The sequence below is a fragment of the Carcharhinus amblyrhynchos genome, unplaced genomic scaffold, assembly GCF_965287045.1.
Source record: "Carcharhinus amblyrhynchos unplaced genomic scaffold, sCarAmb.v2.hapA scaffold_40, whole genome shotgun sequence".
Classification (NCBI taxonomy): domain Eukaryota; kingdom Metazoa; phylum Chordata; class Chondrichthyes; order Carcharhiniformes; family Carcharhinidae; genus Carcharhinus; species Carcharhinus amblyrhynchos.
In genome coordinates, this window is record NW_027649781.1 from 5,705,066 (window position 1) to 5,729,250 (window position 24,185).

The 24,185-nt window shown below is 44.9% G+C and overlaps 1 pseudogene; it reads left to right on the forward strand.

The window, feature by feature from the left end:
* Positions 1-177, forward strand: LOC145335774 (U2 spliceosomal RNA; annotated as a pseudogene).
* The last annotated feature ends 24,008 nt before the right edge of the window (positions 178-24,185 follow it).

Genomic DNA, 24,185 nt, shown 5'->3' on the forward strand with positions numbered 1-24,185 from the left:
ATCGCTTCTCGGCCTTTTGGCGAAGATCAAGTGTCGTATTTGTTCTGATCAGTTTAATATCTGATACGTCCCGTATCTGGGAACCATATATTAAATTGATTTTTGGAACAGGGAGATGGAATAGGGGCTTGCTCCGTTCACTCCACGTATCGAACGGTAACTTCAGAAACAACTCTTCCACCTTTATGTGTCGGGAAAAAAAGATACAACAATCGGAGATCACAACCAACCGACTCAAGAACAGCTTCTTCCCTGATGCCATCAAACATTTGACTTTGCATTGAGTTGAGCTTTCTCCACTTCCCAGCTCTGATGTAACACGACATTCTGCACTCTCTCCGCTCCTTTTCTGTGGACGGTATGCGTTTTGTGTATAGTGCGCAAGAAAGAATACTTTTTACTGGATGCTAATACGTGTGACAATAATGAACCAAATCAAATCAAAAACTCACTGCCGATGTGCCGCACAGAAGAGATGCAGCCAATCACCTCCAACTTTCCGCAAACCCATCGCCCTTCAGATGAGTGACAGGCGCTCCGGTCACTCCACCTCCCCAATTGGCAGAGGTCCCGATCCCGTGACACTGAATGACAGTGGGTGCGACCAATCGGCTTCCTGGATTACCGGAACCCCGCCTCTCCCAGTCTGAGTGACAGCAGCGCTGATCAGCAGAACCAGCAGAGATCAAGCCCTTGCGATTGTGCAGTAGCTTCAAAATAGATAGCCAGTGTACTCACACAGGGAGAAATCTCATACCTGAAGACTCAATGCAAACTTGATCTTCCATTGGATTGCGATGTCCCACTCAGAGGAACAGAATGGTCTAATCAGTGATCTTAATTGACCACTGGAAATTCCCATCAGAAATTAGGTAAGCAGTTTGTTCCCTCTGTTTCTTGCCCAATATTTACACTGAAACAACATCATCAAACTTCATCATTATGCTGTTTCTGGGAGCTTGCTATTTGGAAATTGGTTTTACATTTCCTGCATTACAGTAGTGACTGTTCCGCAAACATATTCACTGGTTCTGAAGGAATTTGCGTCACACTGTGGGAATGAAGGCAGTTTTTAATGATTTCTCTGTGACCAGCAGGTGACTTGTCTTTCTCACTGCTGCTCGACTCTCCTTGCTCTCTCTCCTCCCCACTGAATATTCACGCATCCCACGGCCCCGAGTCACCAGAGTTGGGAGGAGGACTTCTTGTCTCCTGTTCCCTCCTCAGGAGCCACGGAACGTTTTCCCACACTGCAAACCAGTGGGAAACTGGACTATGATATTGTTCTGAAAATCAGCTCTGAAAACGGATTGGGTCTCTGATCAAATTCACAGACTGAGCGGTGGGTTCACTGGTTCACTGCCTCACTGGAGTCACGCAAAAACGCAACCTCACTCAATCCAAACTGCCTTGTCACCCTCCCGATTCTAGATTTAAAGCTATACCTACTTCGATCTAGACTCTGGATGTTTGCAATCTCCCTTTCATTCTGAACCATGAAAATTTCAGTAAGATCACCACACTCCCTCCTTTATCCAGCACAGGCTCGCAGTTTCTACAGCCCCGTCCTCTTGATTAATGAGTCGAATTCCACCAAACAGAATATCTGCCGTTTAACATTTGCTCTCCAATATCTTTACGTCTTCCTGATAAACGATGATAAAAACTACTTCCTAGAATGACAGACGAGACGAGACAGATCCCTTCACTGCTTTGACACACAGTGCTGATGGCTTGAGACACTTACCCAGAGGAACCGCAGGAAGAGAAATATGAAAGAGAAACCTCGGACATCCCTCCTATATCTCCCACCATGAAACTTGTCGTTATGCCTCCTAGTAACAGCTCCATCCACCTGAGGAAATAGTCTCTGAACGTCCACTCTATCTATTCCCCTCATCATCTTATAAACCTTTAGTAAGTCGCCTCTTATCCTCCTCCAATCTAAAGAGAAAAGTCCTAGCTCCCTCAACCTTTCCTCATACGTTTTACCCTCTAAACCAGGCAGCATCCCGGTATATCTCCTCTGCACTCTCTCCAATGCTTCCACATCCTTCTTATAGTGATGTGACCAGAACTGCACTCAATAATCCAAATGTGGTCTCACCAAGGTCCTGTATAGTTGCAGCATATCCCCACTGCTCTTAAACTCAGCCCACCCCCCCTATTAGTAAACACCAACACACAATAGATCTTCTTTATGACTCTATCCACTTGAGTGCCAACCTTCAGAGATCTGTGGATATGAACCCCAAGATCTCTTTGTTCATTCACATTCCTCAGAACCATGTCGTTGACCTTATAAGCCACATTCAAATTGGATCTACCAAAACGAATCACCTTGCACTTAAATGGGTTAAACGTCATCTGCCGTTTTTTTTCGGCCCAGCTCTGCATCCTATCAATGTCTCTTTGCAGCTGACAACAGCCTTCCACCTCATCCACTCCTCCACCAATCTTGGCATCATCAGCAAACTTACTGACCCAACCTTTAGCCCCCTCCTCCAAGTCATTGACAAAAATCACAAATAGCAGAGGATTCAGCACTGATCCATGTGGCATGCCGCTGGTAACTGGCCTCCAGTCTGAAACTTTTCCATCCACCACCACCTTCTGTCTTCTATGACTTAGACAGTTATTTATCCTAACGGCCAAATTTCCCTCTATCCCACACCTCCTTACTTTCTTCATGAGCCGACCATGGGGAGCCTTATCAAACACCTTACTAAAATCCATGTATACAACATCAGCTGCTCTACCTTCATCTACACACTTAGGTACCTCCTCAAAGAATTCAATCAAATTTGTGAGGCAAGACTTACCCCTCACGAATCCGTGGTGACTATACCGGATTAAGCTGCATCTCTCCAAATGGTCATAAATCCTATCCCTCTGGACCTTTTCCATTAACTTACCAACCACCAAAGTAAGACTAACCGGCCTATAATTATCAGGGTCATTCCTTTCACCTTTCTTGAACAGAGGAACAATATTCGCCACTCTCCAGTCCTCTGGCACTATCCCCATGGATATTGAGGACCCAGAGATCAAAGCCAAAGGCTCTGCAATCTCATCCCTTGCCTCTCCAAGCATCCTAGGATATATCCCATCTGGCCCAGGGGATTTAGTGACCCTCAGGTCTTTCAGAATTGCTAATACATCTACCCTCAGAACGTCTACCTCCTCCAGCCTATCAGCCTGTCTCATACTCTCATCCTCAAAAACATGGTCCCTCTCCTTGGTGAACACTGAAGAAAAGTATTCATTCATCACCTCTGTTATCTCTTCTGACTCCATGACCGGCCCTAACCTCATCCTGGTCATTCTTTTATTTCTCACATAAGAGTAAAAAGCCTTGGGGTTTCCCTTGATCCGCTCCACCAAGGACTTCTCATGCCTCCTCCTGGATCTCCTAAGCCCTTTTTTTAAGCTCATTCCTTGCTACCTTGTAACCCTCAAGCGACCCAACTGAACCTTGTTTTCTCATCTTTTCATACGCTTCCTTTTTCATCTTGAGAGGACATTCAACCTCTTTTGTGAACCATGGTTCCCTCATTCGGCCATTTCCTCCCTGCCTGACAGAGACATAACTATCAAGTAAATGCGGTATTTGTTCCTTGAACAAGCTCCACTTTTCATTTGTGCCTTTCCCTGACAGTTTCTGTTCCCAACTTATGCTCCCTAATTCTTGCCTAATCGCATCATAATTACCCTTCCTTCAATTATAAACGTTGTTCTGCCGTATGGCACTATCCCTCTCCCTTGCAATAATGAATGACACCGAATTGTGGTCACTATCTCCAAAGCCCTCTCCCACAAACAAATCTAACACTTAGCCCGGTTCGTTACCCAGTACCAAGTCCAATGTGGCCCCACGTCTTGTCGGCCTATCCATATGTTGTGTCAGGAAACTCTCCTGCACACGCTGTACAAAACTGCCCCATCCGAACTATTCGACCCATAAAGGTTCCGATCAATATTTGGAAAGTTAAAGTCACCCACGACAACTACACCGTGACCTCCACACCTATCCATAATCTGTTTTGAAATTTCTTCCTCCACGTCTCTATTGATATTTGGGGGCCTATAGAAAACTTCTGAAGACTTGACCACTTATTTCCTATTTCCAACTTCAGCCCATATTACCTCATGAGGCAGATTCCCCTCGAACTGCCTTTCAGCAGCTGCTAAACTATACTCGATTAACAATGCTATTCCTCCACCTCTTTTACCACCTTCCCTACTCTTACTGAAACATCTCTCCCCAGAACTTCCAACAACCATTCCTGTCCCAGTTCTTACCATGTCTCCGTAATAGCCACAAAATCGTAGTCCCAAGTCCCAATCCCCGCTCCAAGTTCACCTGTCTATTCCGGGTGCTCAGAAGAACATAAGAACATAAGAAATAGGAGCAGGAGTAGGCCATCTAGCCCTTCGAGCCTGCCCCGCCATTCAATAAGATCATGGCTGATCTGTCGTGGCTCAGTTCCACATTCCCGCCCTCTCCCCATAACCCTTAATCCCCTCTCTTATCAAAAACCCATCAACCCGCGTCTTAAAAATATTTAGCGAAGTAGCCTCCACCACTTCAACGGGCAGAGAATTCCAGAGATTCACCACCCTTTGAGTGAAGAAGTTCCTCCTCAACTCCGTTCTAAACCGCCCCCCTTTATCTTGAGGCTGTGCCCCCTAGTCCTACTGTCCTTTCTGAGCAGGAAGAGTCTCTCCACCTCTATCCTATCCATCCCATTCATCATCTTATATGTCTCAATGAGATCTCCCCTCATTCTTCTAAACTCTAACGAGTACAAGCCTAGTTTATTCAGCCTCTCCTCATAGCTCAACCCCCTCAACTCCGGTATCAGCCTAGTAAACCTCCTCTGCACTCCCTCCAAGGCCAAAATATCCTTGCGTAAGTACGGCGACCAAAACTGCACAGTACTCCAGCTGCGGCCTCACCAATGCCCTATACAGCCGCAGCAAGACCTCCCTACTTTTATATTCAATCCCCCTCGCTATGAAGGCCAGCATCCCATTAGCCTTCCTGACCACCTCCTGCACCTGCAGGCTGGGTTTTTGCGACTCATGCACAAGGACCCCGAGGTCCCTCCGCACCGTCGCCTGCTGCAGTTTTGCGCCACGTAAGTAATAGTCCTTCCTACCATTATTCCTACCAAGGTGGACCACCTCGCACTTGCCAACATTAAATTCCATTTGCCAGTTCCTGGCCCATTCGCCCAGCCTATCTAGATCCTTCTGCAGACTCTCCACACCCTCCACGCAATTTGCCGTTCCACCAATCTTGGTGTCATCAGCAAATTTCGACACCATACACTCGGTTCCCTCCTCCAGATCATCTACATAAATGGTAAATAGCTGAGGCCCCAGCACCGACCCCTGGGGCACTCCACTAGTCACCAACCGCCAATCTGAATAGCACCCATTGACCCCCACTCTCTGCCTCCTATTTGACAACCAATCCTCTATCCAAGCTAACACCCTACCCCCAACTCCATGCCCCCTTACCTTCTGCAATCAACTCTTGTGAGGTACCTTGTCAAACGCCTTCTGAAAATCAAGAAAGACCACATCCACCGGCTCTCCTCTATCCACCGCCCTAGACACATCCTCATAGAACTCCAATAAATTGGTCAGACACGACTTCCCCTTCATGAAACCGTGCTGCGTCTGCTCTATCAAACAATGAAGTAGACACACTTCAACCCACCTTCCTGTCTGCCTGTACACCCCTGCGACCTTGATACCCTCCTCAGTACCTCACTACACTCAACACTGGCTTCTTTTTCCCATCCCCCTGACAAATTAGTTTAAATCCCTTCCGAAGAGCCGTGGCAAATTCCCTCCCAGGATATCGGTGTCCCACTGGTTCAGGTGCAAACCGTCCTGTTTGTACAGGTCTCACCTTCCCCAGAATGTGCTCCAATTATCCATGTAACTGAAACCCTCCCTCCTACACCATCCCTGTAGCCACGTGTTTATCTGCACTCTCTCCCTGTTCCTCAACTTGGTAGCACGTGGCACTGGCAACAAACCAGAGATAACAACATGGTTTGTCCTGACTCTGAGCTTCCACCCTAGCTCCCTAAATTCCTGTTTTAAATCCCCGTCCCTTCTCTTACCAAGTCGTTAGTACTGATATGTACCATGAGTTGTGAACTGTTCCCTCTCCCCCTTGAGGATCCTGAAAACACGGTCTGAGAAGTCACGGACTCTGGCACCCGGGAGGCAACAAACCATCCATGAGTCTCTTTCGTTGCCACAGAACCTCCTATCTGTCCCTCAAACTTTCGAGTCCCCAATAACTATTGCTCTCCTGCTCCCCACCCCGCACCCACCCCCCTTCCCTTCTGAGCCACAGGGACGGACTCAGTGCTGAAGATCCGGTCACCGCGGCTTACCACTGGTAGATCGTCCCCCTCAACAGTATCCAAAGCAGTAGACTTGTTGCCGAGGGGAAAGACCACAGGGTATCCCTGTACTGACTGCTTTCTCCCAGCCCCTCTCACTGTCACCCATCTATCTTCATTCTTCGGAGTAACTCCATCTCTCCTATCCTCGCGCGAATCCAGCACGGAAAACCACAGGCTGTGAAGTTTGGCGATGGATCAGATTCATTAACAGGCAGGTAGAGGTAGAGAGATCAATGTGGATTGGAAATCAATGTCTTGTTTTATTGCAGAGATATTGTCTGTGATTCTGCTGTAAAATGTTTCATATATCTGACAGTGTGGAACATTGGGTTTTATTGTTACTGCCTGGGTGTTAAACAGCTCCTGTGTGGAGAACAGGAAAGATAATCTGTCCTGGGGGACATGAGCACCGCTTACACAGCCCAGCGGAATTTACTAACATTCATTTCAACACAGAGAAAATCTGGGAAGTTATTGAAATTGGAATTTCTGTCATTCTGAGCGGATTAAATTCTCCTCAATTTTGGAAAATGCCCTCACCCTCGGCAGCACCACGGAGAGTTCTGCCATCATCGTTAAAATCTGAGCGAGGACTTTCGGCAGTCAAATCATGAAGTAATTTTTCACATCAAAGTGTCGGAGAAATGTGGAATTCTCCCTCATCTAGGGATAGATATTGGGAATATTGTGATCTTCCAGGGTATCAAGTTGAGGTGCTCAGGGGAATATACTGACTTTAATTTCAACTCAAGGAAAAGTTGGAAATTTCTTTCATTTGTGGCAACTCGGGGCTCCTGTCCTTGTCAGTAATTAATTTATTGCGGTTGCAGTAAGTTTCTGGAATGAGTTGAGATTCTGCGTGAATTCAATTTTTCACTGTTACTGAAGTGCACCGCTGCCACCTGCTGACAAAACTCATTCCACCAGGTAAACTCAAAGCACCAGCCAGGATTTATCACTCCCTCCTTTGGCTCCCGGTACTGGGCATGTTCATATCATCAGCAATGTTTCCAAAGGATGGAAGGTGCCCATTGGGCAGGGGCCGGATTAACTTGGAGACAGAGGAGACAGTTTCAAGTGATGCTGGAAATCCTCCGATAACATCGGTCACCAAATGCAATTATGTATTAAAGATAGTCCACCAGTCAGGAATGTGATGGAATACGCTCCACTTTCTTGGTTGAATGCAGCTTCAAAAACACTCCATAAGACCATCCAGGACAAAACAGACACTAGACTGGCACCTCATCCACAAACAGTCACTCATCCACCATCAGTGCACCTTCGCAGCAGTGTGTACCATCTACAAGAAGCGCTGCAGAAATTCACCAAGGCTCCTTCAGCAACACCTTCCAATCCCATGACGACTACCATCTTGAAGGACAAGTGCAGCAGACACGTGGGAAAACTACCTGCTGGAGGTTCCTCTCCAAATCACTCAACATCCTGACTTGGAAATGCATCGCAGTTCCATCACTTTCACTTGATGGAAGTCATATCCTGGAACCCCCTTCCGAACAACACAGGGGTGTAGCTAGCCTTCAGGGACTTCAGCCGTTCAAGAAGGCAGCTCACCACTTTCTCAAGGGGTATGAGGGATTAGAAATAAATACTGGTCTAAACAGAGACATCCACATCCTATTAATCAATTAAAAATATAGTTAGGACTCAGGAAATGGAAATATGTTCCTAATTTGATTCATGGACAGAATTGAGATAATATTGTGCTCCTGAGTCAGCGCAACTACCTTACAACCTCTTTCCCCCCAGCTAACTTTTCTAAATACGTTACACTCTGAACTTTTTAATGCCTGCCATGTTTTTTCTGTAGCCATGACTCTAGTCTCCATTCTATCCAATTCCCTTCAACATTTGATTGTCTCCAGTTCTCGTTTTAATACAGATTCTGATCCAGTAACTGAATTCAAAGATGGATTCCACATACCCCATAAATCCTCCAAATTTTCCTATCACGGAGATATCACAGACCAGATGTTGTGCTTAAAAGACAGATGATTTATGGTTCCACAATATCAAACTATTTCCCAGTCCACAGACTTTATTAGCAAACAAATCCTGTCCACCAGAATAAACATGGTCCTGTCCTGGATGTATTTAATAGCAGCGATAATCGCACAATCCAAAACACAATCACTTGTAAATTCGGCGATACCTCTGCAGGTTGGATGAATAAGTGAATTTCATCTCAAACACAGACAGGTGAATGGCTTCACTCCGGTGTGAACTCTCTGATGTATCAACAGGTCGGAAAAACGAGTGACTCTCTTCCCACACACGGAGCAGTTGAATTGTCCCTCCCCAGTGTGAGTGCATTGGTGTCTGAAGTTGGCCACGAGGAACCACTAAGGTAACAATCTTCAGAATAGCCCCCGTGTATTACTGAGTACGGAAAGGGCAAAGGGTAGATGGATGGTCGGCTGGAAAGACAGTGTAGCAAGTAGCCTTTAGAATCATGGGAAATTTGAAACTTGTTCAGACCGGAAGGTTACAGAGGACTAAGGTAACTATTGTGGGGCGATTCGGAAGTAACATTGAAAAGGGGCAAAATAAGGAATATAAAGAGTTTCGAGAGACTGATGGTGTTAACATAGAAATAATGGCAATTAAAAGGGTTAAGTAAGGAAAATGCAATAGCTTCTAAAATTGGGTTTTCTGTAAATGTCTGTGAACATGTGGAATATGAGATATCCTCCCCACTGATTGTACCCGATCCCAAAATCATCCCTTTTACTATTCAACCAGCATGCTCACCAGATTTTACTCATACATGTCCAAAACGTAAATGAGGAATATCTGCGAGCATCAACGCATAACTTTATATTGGCTATGTCTTTCCAATTTTAAACAATTTCATTACTTTTACTTTAGTACTTGTTGCAAGGCAAAACTTGTATCAAACATTTGGATTTTCAATCATCTTCCAACCCTGACACCCTTTCCATGGCCTCATCTCATTCACTGCGCATGCGCGGGTAGACTTTCAATCAGGGTGGGAGTCACACTGAACAATTCAATGCGTCATCATGATTTAAATTTAGACCCTTTATTCTGGAACTCAACAACTCATTGGAGATTCGAAGAATGAAAGGGAATCTCGTTGAAATATATTGGATTCCAATGGGGCTTGACAGGGTAAATGCTGAGACGGTGTTTTCTCTCGAGTGAGAGTCCAGGACCAGAGGGAATTGTCTCAGAATAAAGCGGTGCTAATTTAAGACTAAGGTGAGGAGGATTTTTTCCTCTGAGTGTTGTGAGTCTTTGATACTCCTTGCCACAGAAAGTTGTGGGGCCAGAGTCGTTGCTTATATTTAAGGCTAAGATAGATTCTTGATCGGTAAAGTAATCATGGGTGATGGGGAATGGGCGAGAAAGTGGACACTGAGGAATGTCGGGCCAATTATGATCCTATTGAGTGGCGGAGCAAGCTCAAGGAACTGAACAGCCCACTCCTGTTTCCATTTGTTATGGTCGAATTAGTTCCTGCTGCACCGAGGTTCCGTCAGCAGGTGGCAGCGGTGCGCTTTGTAACAATGAAAGACTTGAGTTCACACAGAGTCTCAACCCATTCCAGAAACTTACTGCACCCGCATTACATCGCGACACCACTCTGTTTGTGAGCAATGTTGGAAGGTAAAGCAGGTACTTCACACAGAGCAAGTTCTCTCAGATAAAAACAAATAAAATTAATTGCTAGTTAACCTCTTTGTATCGGTGCTGTTTGAGAGAGGAACCTTGGTCAGGACAAAGTTTCAACTCTCCTGCTTTTCTTTACCGTGGCATTTAAACATAATTCAAAGCAGACAAGACCTTGGTCAACATCTCACCGAAAGATCAGCACATGTGTTGCTTAGCACACGGAATTAACAGTCGGGGAATAGAGATGGATATCCAGCCTCTCGAGTCCTTGAGACTATTTAAATCAAGTTTGCATTGTCTGTACAGAATCATGATGTAGTAGGTGGTGGAAAGGTTGGCGACATTGGAGAGTCTAAACACAAATTGGGTGACATCTTTCCAGAACACCCTCGTCCTGTCCGTAAGCCTGACCCTGAGCTTCCAGTGACCGTTATCTTAACTGTCCGCCCCATTCCCTCTCTCACCTTTCTGCACTCGGCATCCTGCTCTGTTCCAGTGAATCCTCTGTCAAACAATTCCTTATACTGATCCAAACTGTTCTGCAACCGAGGTGAACTTCTGACCTCACATCCATTCCCTTACCCAAGGAAATTCCAGTTCTAACATCGCTTGTGTCTGTGGGGCCTCAGCTCACCACCTGTTGCTGAAACTGTATTCCGGGCTTTTGTTACCGCTGCTCTTGATCGCCCCAATTCAGTGGCAGCTCTTGTGTTCCAATCCCAATTCGTGTCACTACTGGATGGGAAGTTTGCAGAATGGAAGTCTGTCTCACAGGATCGTAAGTTTTTCCTTTCTTATAAAAAAAATCCTGGATAAACAGTGTCACAAAGCCACTAATTAGTTTTAACAACTGGAAAAATAGATTTATTATAGTGAAAAGTTTGATTGTATTATAATGTTGCATTACTCCCCAGTTATCTTCACAAATGTCTACAGTCTTCAACATTAACACCCCACTCTGAAACCATATGGCCCATCTTCCGTCAATTTCGATGACAATCTCAAGATGAGTTTCCAAACTCCATTCCCAGACAAACACGTTTTGAAATCTTCTTTCAAACAACGCTTTCCATCAGCTGTTTTCGTCAAGGATCCACTCCTGGTTTTCTATCTATCCTTTCAAATAAAGCTTCCGCTCTACTTTTTAACAACGGTTTCCCACTTCTCCTTTCAGATTTCCCTTGACTTAAATTGACACAAAATCAGCCCCCAGCACAGTACTGTTGCTTCACACACTGGAAGCAAGGATACGAAATCTTACAATTACTTCAGACATGTTGCTTGTTCGTAGCAAACCTTACTAACTCTTCATTGCCCAGGCCTGACGTTTACTTCCACTGCGTTCAAGGCAGTTCCTCCTTATTCCGTTAACTACGGACGTCTTAGAAACTTCACTTCATTTCTCTAGTTTCCTTAACCAACTGTACTTTATGTTTCCTGTCTTTGTGTTCTTTACCATTAGCCCATGGTATGGATTTTCTTCGAGCAATGGTGAGAGAGATGTCCCGCTCTCTATCCTTCTATAGCCACCTGCCAATGAACTCAGTTAAAACCACACTCAAAAAACGCTCCTATCTAAAGATGGCCCAGTTACTAAGCAATGAGTTCTACTTCTCCAGTCTTAGAGTCCTGGACCTGAATCCCAAATTAAATTAGGAAGACAGACAAAACCCCAACATTTTTTCTATTGTTGCATAAATGTGAGGATAGGATCATTCACACCAGGTATAATTCCACTAAAAAATTAGGGATCATTAATAGTAAAGCAATCTTTATTTAATAGCACAGTTTAATTATAACTCTACTAAATGCAGCAGCTTATCTGTAACTCATTGAAGAATATTTAAACATGAAAAGAAACAACTCTAACTTCTATCTTATCACTGCTCCAGTTCCAAATAAGCAACTTTCTTTTACAGACTCCAAAACCACTTTAAGTACAGTTAGCAACTATAAATATACTTTCTATAGTGAGTGTAAACAGCCTTGAAGCTTTGAGAAATTTTGTGGAGAGAACATCTGACAGATCTCTGTCTTGAAACAAAATCCCAGCCAGAGTTGAAAGCTGCTTCTTTTTTCTCTCTGCTACATACCAAGCTCCTTCAATGAAGCACATTATCACATGACCCTGTGTACCGAAACCTACCTGCCATTCCTTTAGCCAAAAATCCCAGTCAGTTAGCTGTCTCTTAAATAAACACCACATGGCTATAATGAGTAATTATGATGCTGCTCTCCCAGCATCTGAGCTGCACTCCCACCAGACATACCAACTGTCCGTAGAAAATTACTGACGTTAAAAACATTCCCCTTAAACGTTATATACCCATAACTACTTTCATCAGATCAGCTTGCTCTCTGAGCACAATAGAAGCAAATTTGAGCAAAAACCAAGCCTCCACACATACAAACAACATTGTCGATCATTGGTCCAATTGTATCCTGCCTCACATGGCAACACTAAATTAACCCACTTATAACGATACCTGATTCCTAATATTAAACAGTACAAATGTAGATCTCTTGGAATTACATCGGTTTTCTGGACACATTCTAATGTGAGTGGACTTGTTCAAAATTCTTCTTCATGTATCCTAACTCACAGCAAGACTTGTTCACACATCACTTCAGAATGCACTCCACGGCTAGATTATAATATTGTCGGCTTTGTTTATCAATGTCTCCATGATCTCATTCCTCCATATCTCTGTAAATATCTGCAGCTTTACAAATCTCACCATATCTGTGCCATTCGAATTCTGATCTCTTGTGTAAACTCTGATTTTTGTCGCTTCATCACTGGCGGCTCTATGTTCACGTGGCCAGATCTTAAACTCTGGGATTATCTCTCCCCTCCTCACCCCTTGCCCCCCATTTCTCCCCACCCCCAAGCATTCCGTGTTTCCTTTAACAACATTCTCGAAATCCTTCCTCTTTGACTAACAGTTTGCTCACCTGAACCATTTCACTACATTAACTTTGGCCCATAATCCACATGCGAAGAATCTTTTGAAGTTTACAACGTGAAAGGTGCTATGTAAATGCCAGTTACAGTTATTATTGTTGAGTTTTCCGTTATTTCGGGGATTTGCAACCGGTGCCGGGACAAGTAACTGTGGAAGCAGGAACAGCATTGCTCATCCCCCTCATTCCAGCCAGTCCAAACTGTTGTTTTATGATGATTCTGGTGAGCAGACTCCCCTGGTTAGGAAGCTCAAAGCGCGCCTGACACTGAAACTGGAGGAGAAGATAAAGATCTTCCTGATGTTATGGGGAGAAGTGAAATGGACAGGAGGACAAACAACAATATAAAGATATAATTCACCAACTCACCAGGTCCCCTTCCACAGCACATTCCAAATCCATCACCTCTCCCACCTGCAGCAGATAGACGAGCACATCACCACCTGCAAGATCCTCTCCAATCCACATGCTCTACATTCAATATTAATGACTCCCAGAGCCAGTCGCTCTGCAATGTTACCATAGCGGCATCGGGCAGGGTGGGCCTGGGTGGGAATCTCTGTCGGGGAGTTGGTGCAGACTCAGTGGGCTGAATGGCCTCCTTCTGCACTGTGGCGATTCTATGATAGCGCCACCACTTCGGCTCATTCTGACTTGTCAGTGACATCCTATCAATCTTCTTAAGAATTGTATATGTTTCAATAAGATTGCTTCTCGTTCTTTTCCACTCTACAGAATATTTACCCAGTCTATTCACTCTCTCCTCACACCACAGCCCGCCCAGAAATCAATCTAGGCAATCCTGTCTGTTCTCCCTCTGAGGTCAGTAAATCACTCCTTAGATAAAGAAACAAGAAGTGTGCACATTCCACCAGGTGTGAACTCACAACGTCCTAAGAAAACAGCAACCACATTTGTTTTTACTCTTACACTGCAATCCGTTAGGAATAGAAACAAGACAGTAGTTCACAGTAAACTCAGTAAAGAGAGTGAAATATACACTGAAGGATACACTGAAGTTGGATTCATGGCTTTCACAAGCGATTTTTTTCAGCCTCCGTGTCCCAGCGACCCTCTGCCGAGTCTGAAGAGGTGCGGTGAGAGATTTGTTCCGCAGTGTGAGCGCAGCAGATTGGAGCGGATTTGTCCAAGTCTGGGTTTTGATACCAAGGCTGACAGCGATCCTGTTCACTTCGTGAGTTCACCAATCATTTACTCTGCACCATTACCGTCCAACGATCACCTGTTTATAATCCTCTTCAGTTTTACAGATCGATTAAGAGTCATATAAATACCGCAACATAAATCAAACTTAAACACAACTGGAAAATCCTTATGTGTGTATATTTCCCACCCAATTGACTATATGACGAGCATTCTCGTCCTCAGTTTTCTCATTGATGGCTGCGGAATGCATCATCAGACAATGGCATTGAGTGAAATCAATTGTCAGAATGCAGATGTGATACAATCTAAGAACAGAAGGAGCACGTAAGAGTCATAATATGACCCAGCAGAGTCCATTCGGCCGATCGTAACTGTGAATCGGGCCGTTTTGAATGGGGAATTCTTCCCTGCAACACTGTGATTCCGTCAGCAGGTGGCAGCGGTGCGCTTTGTAACAATGAAAGACTTGAGTTCACACAGATTCTCAACCCATCCCAGAAACTGACTGCAATGAAGTACTCACAAGAACAGGAACAGCCGTTGTGTAAGGAAATACATGGTATGACACATGAGCAGAATAAATGAGATGAATTAGCAGTTAGCCTCTTTTTGCTGTTGCTGTTTCAGTGAGGAAAATTGTCCAGGACACTGGGGGAATTCCCCTGATCCTCTTTACTGAGGGATCTGAAACATCCACTTGAGGCAGACGCGACCTCGGTTCAACATCTCCACCGGACTGACTGAGCTGGAAGTGAAAAGAGAGTAACAGGAGTAAACCATTCAGATCCTGGAATCCTTTCCGCATTTCAATGAGTACATGACCGATCTGTTTCTCAATTCCATTTACAGCCTTTGACAGAAATCGGTTGACATTCTGGAAAGTCTAGATTTTTCCGATATCCACAGAATATCGTGGGACAATATTGGGAAAATCAGATTTTGTAGTGAAAATATGATTGATGTTTTCACTGGTGAAACACCTCACTCCAATGTTAAAGCTGATGACAGAAGTTCTCAATGCTGATAATGGGTGAGAGCAGTTTCCAAAAAAAAAGAGGGTCTCTGCCGGCGGGAAGATTGCTGCCGATGATAGAAACTTCCCAGACTGTCTTTCCATGAAGGGGAATGTGAGTGAATTCCGCTGGGATGAATAAGGAGTGCACGGATCACGCGCCAGACTTTCGTTCCAGCTTCCCACACAGTCTCTGCTTGACGCACGGGAAGTAAAAATGAAAATATATCTGAGTGTTAGAAATTGTGGCAGAGATGGAGCATTTTACAGAATAGAATCACGGAGAATATCTCTGCAATTAAAAATGCAATTATTTTTAATCAACGTTGCAACCCGCTCCCCTCCTCCTTCACTATCTACATTACAGTCTAATTAAAATATCTGCTTATCACTCAATCCGATGCGGGAAATATGCCAAAATGTCACAGCCTGTGAGTTCTCCCTGTTTGTGTTTCCTACCTTGCTGGACAGCGCAAGTGTTTTTCCAGTAGCGGGAGGCGCTTTAAGATCACTTCCATTAGACAATGCTGGAAATGCTCAGCAGTTCTGGCAGCCTGCGTGGAGAGAGAAATGGAGTCCATGTTTCGAGTCCGTGTCACTTCTTCTTAACTCTATTTCCTCTCTCCACTGAGCCTACCAGACCGGCTGGGATTTTGCAGCATTTTCTGTTTTTGTTTCAGGTTCCAGCATCTGCAGTATTTTGCTTTTAGACTCCCAATTGGATGAGATTTCACCCTCTCCCACTTTACATTGGTTTGTCCCACAGTATTACCCCCATCCCTATGATATGTTTCCTCTTTCTCAATGAGTGAGAGGGTCGGCACTGTTTGAGATATGAATCCATATAAAAAAAGCCCCTGGACCAGTGTTTAAATATGCCTGCATTTTATTTATATTTCAGAAAATAAGTCTCATTTGCCCAGACAGACAGAAAACAAGCTCCATAAACATGCTGTGATGATCTTGTAATTCAAGCCTCCCTGTCAATGTATCAACTCTCTCTATCTCAACCACTCCAGGTGACAGTGAGTTCCACATTCTCACCCCACTCTGCGCATAGAAATCCCTCCGAATACTGGGGGAAAGATGAGATTCCAAGTCCTTCCAATCAACATCAGTTGATGTTATTTTCTGGGCCATTGTCCCTGGGAGGTATCCACTGAACACAGAGACTTGTGTTGTAGAGATGGCTGGGAGGAACCCGCCAGTGCATCAACTCTCCAATGCCTCTCCACCTCTATCCCTCACCAGGAGGGGTTGAGGTCTTGCACTGCTTCCTTGAGCAGAGGCCTGAACAATTCCCATTCACCACTCTCCTCCACCAGACTCAACTTGTCACAACAATTTCTCCTTTAATTTATTTCGTTTCCTGCAACTAAAAGGTGTGGCTTTGAGTACTAGGAAGGGCCTATGTTTATATTTTTGCGGGGTGTGTGGAAGACTCCTGGTTCCATTCTACTCTGGAACACTCTGCAACTCCTTTTTCTATTGCATCAATGACAGTATCAGTGCCACTTTGTACTTTCATCTGGAACTGGGAAAAAAATCGACTTTGCTTCCAATTTTCACCTCTCCCTCGCTTTCACATCTCCAACACTTCATTTCCTTTCTTTGACTTCTGTCTCTATTTCTGCTGATAGACTGACCACCATGTTCATTTTAAACCCACCGATTACCACAATTACTTTGACGACAGCTCCTCACACCCGGTTCCCTGTAAGAACACAATCCTATTCTCCCAGCTTCTCCATCTCTGTAATATCTGTTTTGATGATGCCACCTTCGACAATGGTGCTTCTGACATATCTGTTTTTTTTTATTTCACTGAGTCTCTCCCCCTGCACGATCCACACCCCCTCGCTGCAATTGATATGAAACTCAACCCTGACTAATCCATGCCCTTTACCTCTACCCCACTCCTTTTCCTTTCTCTCAGTACCATCCACTGGTTCACTCTTAGACTTGTATTCTTTGTCCCTTCCTGTCATGCCCTGTTTACCATTTCCAATATCAGTACCTTTCTCCCTTGCCTTGTCTCTTCACTTTGGTAAATCACATCATCCCAAATTTGATGCCTCGTCCGAACATCTAACTTGAAACTCTCTACTTTCCTAGTTAAGCGCCTGCTGGAAGATTATCCCCAGCACAGTTCAGGTGCAGGCTGTCCCAATGGTACAGATTCCCCAGTACTGATGTCAGTGCCCATGAACCGGAATGCACTTCTCCCACTCCAGTCTTTGAGCCATGCATTCATTTCTCCAATCTTTATTGCTCCATGCCTATTTGCACATGGCTCGGGCAATAATTCAGAAATGATTACCATTAAGGTTTGTGTATTAATTTGGTGCCTAGCCCAGTCTATGCAGAACCTCCTTCCTCGTTCTGCCTACATCATTGGCACCTACATGGACCTCGGCCACTGGGCGCTCCCCTGCCCACTGCATGTTCCTCTCCAGCCCAGAGTACATATCTCAAACCCTTGCACAGCGCAGGTAACACAAGACATCTGTACTCTCACCCCTTGCTGCGGAGAACCCTTGACTGTACTGGCCTCTATGGCCACTGCATTCTTACGGGCTTCCCCCAGCTGAATGACATCTTGCTCCCATGCTCAAATGTCCATTCTTGCTTGCTTCGTTCCAGTGAATCCCAACACAAATTGGAGGAGCAGTATCTCATCTTCTGATTAGGCATGTTACAGCCCTCAGCACTCAACATTGACTTCAATAACTTTACACTGTGACCTTTCTCCTCCACCTTGACCCTTTTTTTAATTTCAAACTTTTTTGTGCCAACACAAACCCTCCCCTTCCCCACTGGGCCAGCTGCCACTTGTTCTTTAGCCTTACAGTAAGCACTGACTTTTCTTTCTTCCTTTAGCATTTGCTGCTAAATTACCTTAACACCACTAACAGCTCCTTGTGTAGTCCATCACACTGTCTCTCTCTCGTACCCTATACACATACTCATTGCAATCTCGGCGAATTCCCACCTTTCACTGACCGTCTATCTGCTCCAGCTGCTCCTTCCTCGCTTAAACAAATTAAAATTCATCATATTTCTCAGAAACGTTAACTTTCTTTCTCTCTGCACAGATCTGCCAGACCGGCTGAGATTTTCAGCATTTTCATTTTTTTATTATTTCTGTGAGCTTCTTATGCAAACATTCCAGAAATCTGGCGGTAAGTATCTCGCCCTCAGTTCTCCCTGTCAGCTGCGACTCACCATGAGGCAAAAAGACGGTGGAATCGAATCTCTCTCCAGATACCTGGGACATCACCAAGGTTTGTTGTGAGATTCTGTTCTTACGATAACCCATACATACCCCGACTTCGCAGTGGTCACTCCGTGTTCAAATACCTCGTCGGCTTTAAGGAGCTGTGGGAGGCCCCGGTTGGGGAAATGGTTTACTTTCGGGCAAATAAAACCAAAAATCACAGCTACAACTCATTTAAATATCGCCTTTGTGCCTGTCGTTTTCTAGACGAGTGCGGGACTTCCTGCTCCAGGAGGGGCTGTTCATTCATTAGTTCAATTCAGTTCAAAAGTTTTATTGCTTTATTGTCTTTCTTTGATTTTCTTTTCCCCCCACACTTTCCCCCTGTTTTATCTTCTCTTTCCTTCCCCTTTCTCCCCTTTGCTTCCCCTTTCCCCGCTTTTTCTCTATTTTCCCTCTCTCCCAGCCACTCGTCCCTTTTACTCTCTCTACGGACTGCCATTCGTTGCCTTTCCCCTTCTTTTTGTGGCTATGACTCATCTTTCATTCCCCCACCCTGCAGTATAAATATCTCCCACTTCCTATGCCTTTTAGCTTTGATAAAGGGTCACCTGGACTCGAAACGCCAGCTCTTTCATCTCCTTGCAGACGCTGCTGAGATTTTCCAGCATTTTCTCTATTGGAATGTAATTCCGTGCATGGATCTGGAACATTCACCGAGTTTCACCACAGGGTTTGTAATCGGCAGCAAGATCAGACTGGAGTAAAATGTAATGGAATCTCGATGCTGTCCATCTCCGCCTCCTCCCTCTCCCCCTCTCCTTCCACAGTCAACATTCCCTGGAGCCCAAACCGCCCCTGACGGATTGTAATTATTCCCCTCCACGCTCCAACTGTTTCTCCATCACACTGAGCGAGGATTTATCAACGCGTGTGATAGCCGAGAGGACAGAGATTCATTTATAATCGCAATGAATGTCATCAGGAAATCTGGAACTGAAGGTGTTCAGGAATGCAGTTGGATCCCACAGTTAAACCGGTTTGAATCAGGACGTGCTGAGAGTGAACATGGCTTCGAAGCAGCTGGTCAAGAGTTTGAATGAGGAGACAATTTGTCCCATTTGTCTCGATTTCTTCACTGATCCGGTGATGCTGGATTGTGACCACAACTTCTGCCGCTCCTGTATCACCCAGTGTTGGGAAAAGAAGGAGATAACCTCCTGCCCGGAATGTAGAGAGGTGTTTCCGGAAGGAAACCTCAGGGTAAATCGGGCCTTAGGGAATCTGGCTGAGAAAGCTCGACAATTAAAACTGAATCCGAAAGAGAAGGAAAGTAAACTTCACTGTGAGGAACACCAGGAAGAACTGAAGCTGTTTTGTGAAACTGACAAGAAATTGATCTGTCTGATTTGTGTGACTGCGGAGGAACAGAGAGAGCGCCGCTTCCTGCCCATTAAAGAAGCTGTTGAAATGTACAAGGTGGAGGGAACAAATTGTATCGCTTGATTGTTTTGTGACAATTAGTTGTTCTGAGACTTTTATTCTGTGATTTTTCTCTCCCAATTCCAGGATCAGCTGAAATCTTCCCTCATTCTCTCAATGAGAAGAAATCGGCGGTTCTGGAAATGGAAGAGAAACAGAAAGAGAAGGTTTCTGAAGTTAGGGTAAGGTCTCCATGTGTTGGTTTTCTGGGATCTCGGTTAGTTTTGTTCCCTTTATCGCGGGACATTAATTATGTTTCACATTCCATTGGGTAGGAACAGTCAAGCAGTCTGCAGACCCACATCACATCCGAGTTCCCTAAAATGCATCAGATTCTCACTGAGAAAGAGTAGCGATTACTCAGAGATCTCAGGGAAGAAGACGAGAGGATTCTAGAATCAATGGAGAGAAACCTTCGAGAGATTCAGGAGTATTTAAATTCTATTGAGGAGAAACTCAGTTGCAAAAACAGATGGAGCAAAAAGACCAGCTGATATTTCTGAAGGTGAGGGAATATATTGGAGCTCTGTTCAAGGAAACTTCAGACATTCACTAAATTACTGATGGGAACTGTGAATTTAATATCGAATTTACTGAAAAATGAAGACATTTTGAATTAATTTAATATATCGCAGGCCCTTTATTGAAATTTACCACAGACACAACATAACCGATAATAAGTCTGTAGATTTTACAAAAAAAAACAGAACTGTACTGAGTTTGTGTCTACTTCTAACATTTTCTGCAGTTGAGAAGTTTATTAGTCACAAGTGGGCTTACATTAACACTGCATTGAAGTTACCGTGGAAATCCCCTAGCCTCCACATTCCAATGCCTGTTTGGTACACTGAGGGAGACTTTAGCATGCCAATGTATAGAATCAACATGTCTTTCGGACTGTGGGAGGAAACAGGAGCAAACCGCTGAAATCACTGGGAGAATGTGCTGCCTCATTACAGACAGTGACCCAAGACCGGGATTGAATCCGGGTCCCTGGCACTGTAAGGCAGCAGTACTAGCCATTGTGCCACCGTGCTGCACTAACTTACCACTCCCACGTTGTGCAGGATCTCAGGAATAGCGGCAACCTTCCGGGGATGAGTTGTCCTGATCTGGACATTTGGTTGGAATTATTTCCTTGCTTCATTTGTATAATTTCCTCCTGACATTGATATTGCAATTCAGTTCCCATTCCATCTTGTGACTGACCATCCTAAAATGCCCTTTAGTGTTGGATGGGTTTGCTATGGTAAATGTGCATGTTACAGTAGGGATAGAGCGGGAGAGGGCCTGGGTCAGAAAGTCGGTGCAGACTCGATTGTCTGAAAGGCCTCCTCTACACTGTAGGTATTATGCAGTGTTGCTCAAGCAAACCCATCCAACACTAAAGGGCATTTTAGGATGGTCAGTCAACCAAACTTGCACACCTTTGGAGTGCGAGAGGAGACCAGAGCTCCCATAGGAAACCCACGCAGACACAGTGAGAAAGTAGAGACTCCACACAGACTGTCACCCAAGGCCAGAATTGAACCCGGGTCTCTGGCGCTGTGAGGCAGCAATTCTGTCACCGTGCCGCCCCCTAGGGCATACGTAAAATGATATGTCAACCTACTAAACTTACAACAAAGGACGATTTCCATGCAAATCTTTTCTGCACTCTTTCTAGTTTAATAATATATTTTTCATAATAGAATGACCAAAACTGTACACAGTATTCCAAGTGAGGCCTTACCAATGTCTTGTACAACTTCAACATGACGCCCCAAGTCCTGTATTCAATGTTCAGAGCATTGCAATGCTCTGAATTGCAACAAAACTTCCCTACTTTTATACTCCGATCCTTTTGCAATAAATGCTAATATCCAATTTGCCTTTTCTAAATGCTGTACCTGCATACTATATTTCCCTCTCTCTCTTCGCCCCTTCCATTCTCTATTCTGCCAGCACATATTCTTTCCACTTCCTCTCCTTCTCCCTTCCAAGACACTTCCTGCCACCTTCCCGCTCTCTCTGTCCTCCCCTCTCTTTTTTATCCACCCTCCTGATTTCCTTGTCACACTGCTCTCTCTCACTCTCTTCTGCTTCCATACCCTCCAGACACCAGATCTCTCTCCAATCCCACTCTCCATCTCTTGACTCCAGCTCTCTCCACTTCTCTATTCCCCCATCTCTGCTCCGTTTTCTCTCTTCCCAACCTCATTCTCAGCTTTCATCTCTCTCCTCTCCCCTCTCTCTCACCTCCTGGATTTGCTTCCTATCTCATTTCTTTCCTTGAGGCTCATATCTCCCCTACACCTTATTGTCCTCTCCCTTCACTTCTTTACCTCACTGTGCTCTCTTATCCTCACTCCATCTGTTTCGCCCTGTGGGATTCTCCCCCTCTTTTCACACTCTCCTCTCTTCATCTGACTAAATCACTGACTGTGTTCTTTTAACTTTCCCCCAGCTCCAGCCTCTCTGACCCTGGATCCAAACACAGCCCAACCCCGCCTCATCCTGTCTGAGGACCGGACAAGTGTGAGATTTGGAGAGAAATGGTAGCCGCTCCCTGACACCCCGGAGAGGTTTGATTCCTGGCCCTTCGTTCTGGGATCAGAGGGATTCACATCAGGGAGACATTACTGGGAGGTGGAAGTGGGGCAAAAGACTTGGTGGCGGCTGGGAGTAGCCCGAGAGTCTGCAGAGAGGAAAGGGACAATCGACCTGAGCTCCGAGTTTTGGTACTGGGCTGTGGGGCTGAATCCCAGAAGCAGTTGTTTTGCCCTTACTTCCCCATCATGCACCTCCTTCACCCCAAGAGTGAAATCCCAGAAGATCGGAATTTACCTGGACTATGAGTGAGGGCACGTGTCATTTTACAATGCAGATAACACGTCCCATTTCCACACTTTTACCCACACTTTCACTGAGAGAATCTTTCGCTTTTACAGTCCGGGATGGAATGACAATGGAGAAAACCCTGCACCACTGACAACCTGCTGGATTAAAGATCATTAACAAATCCATCCCATAACTTCACACCGCCTCTCTGCGCCCTGCCAGCTGTCAGACCATAAGATATCGGAGCAGAATTAGGCCACTTGAAACCTACTCCACCATTCGATCATGGCTGATGTTTTTCTCATCCCCATTCTCCTGCCTTTTCCCCATAACCCCGATCCCCTTATCAATCAAGAACCTATCTATCTCTGACTTAAAGACACAAAATGACCTGCCCTCTACAGCTTTCTGTGGCAAAGAGTTTCTCAGATTCACCACTTTCTGGCTGAAAGAATTCCTCCTCACCTCCGTTTTAAAGGATCTTCCCTTCAGCCTGAGGTTGTTCCCTCTGGTTCTCGTTTTTCCTACAAGTGGAAACATCCTCTCCATGTGCACTCTATCCAGGCCTCGCAGTATCCTGTAAGTTTCAATGAGATGCCCCCTCACCCTCCTAAGCTCCAACGAGTACAGACCCAGCGTCCTCAACAGTTCCTCATATGACAACCTCTTCATTCCAGGGATCATGCTTGTGAACCTCCTCTGGACCCTTTGCAAGGTCAGAACATCCTTCCTTAGATATGGGGTCCAAAACAGCTCACAAAACTCCAAATGGAGTTTGACCAGAGCCTAATACAGCCTGAGAAGTACATTCCTGCACTTGTATTCTCGCCCTCTCGACATGAATGCTAACATTGCATTTGCCTTCCTAACTGCCGACTGAATCTGCACATGAACCTGAAGGGAATGTTGAAGAAAGACTTCCAGATCCCTTCGTATTTCTGATTTCCTAAGCATTTTCCCATTTAGAAAATAGTCTGTGCCTCAATTCTTCCTTCCAAAGTGCATAACCTCACACTTTTCCACATTGTATTCCATCTGCCACTTCTTTGCCCACTCTCCTAACCTGATCAAGTCCTTCTGCAGCGCCCCCTCCCCCCTGCTTCCTCAATATTACCTATCCCTCTGCATATCTTTGTATCAAATTCAAACTCAGCAACAGTGCCTTCAGTTCCTTCCTACAAATTGTTAATGTATAATGTGAAAATTTGTGGTTCCAGCATTGACCCCTGAGGCACACCATAGTTAGTGGCTGCCATCCTGAGAAAGACCCCTTTATCCACACTCTCTGCCTTCTGCCAGTCAGTAAGAAATCTCAAACACCAGGTTAAAGCCCAACAGATTTATTTAGTAGCACAAGCTTTCAGAGTGTTGCTCCTTCCTTCGGTGAGTGAAGAGTTGTGTTCACAAACAGGGCAGACATAGATACAGACTCAGT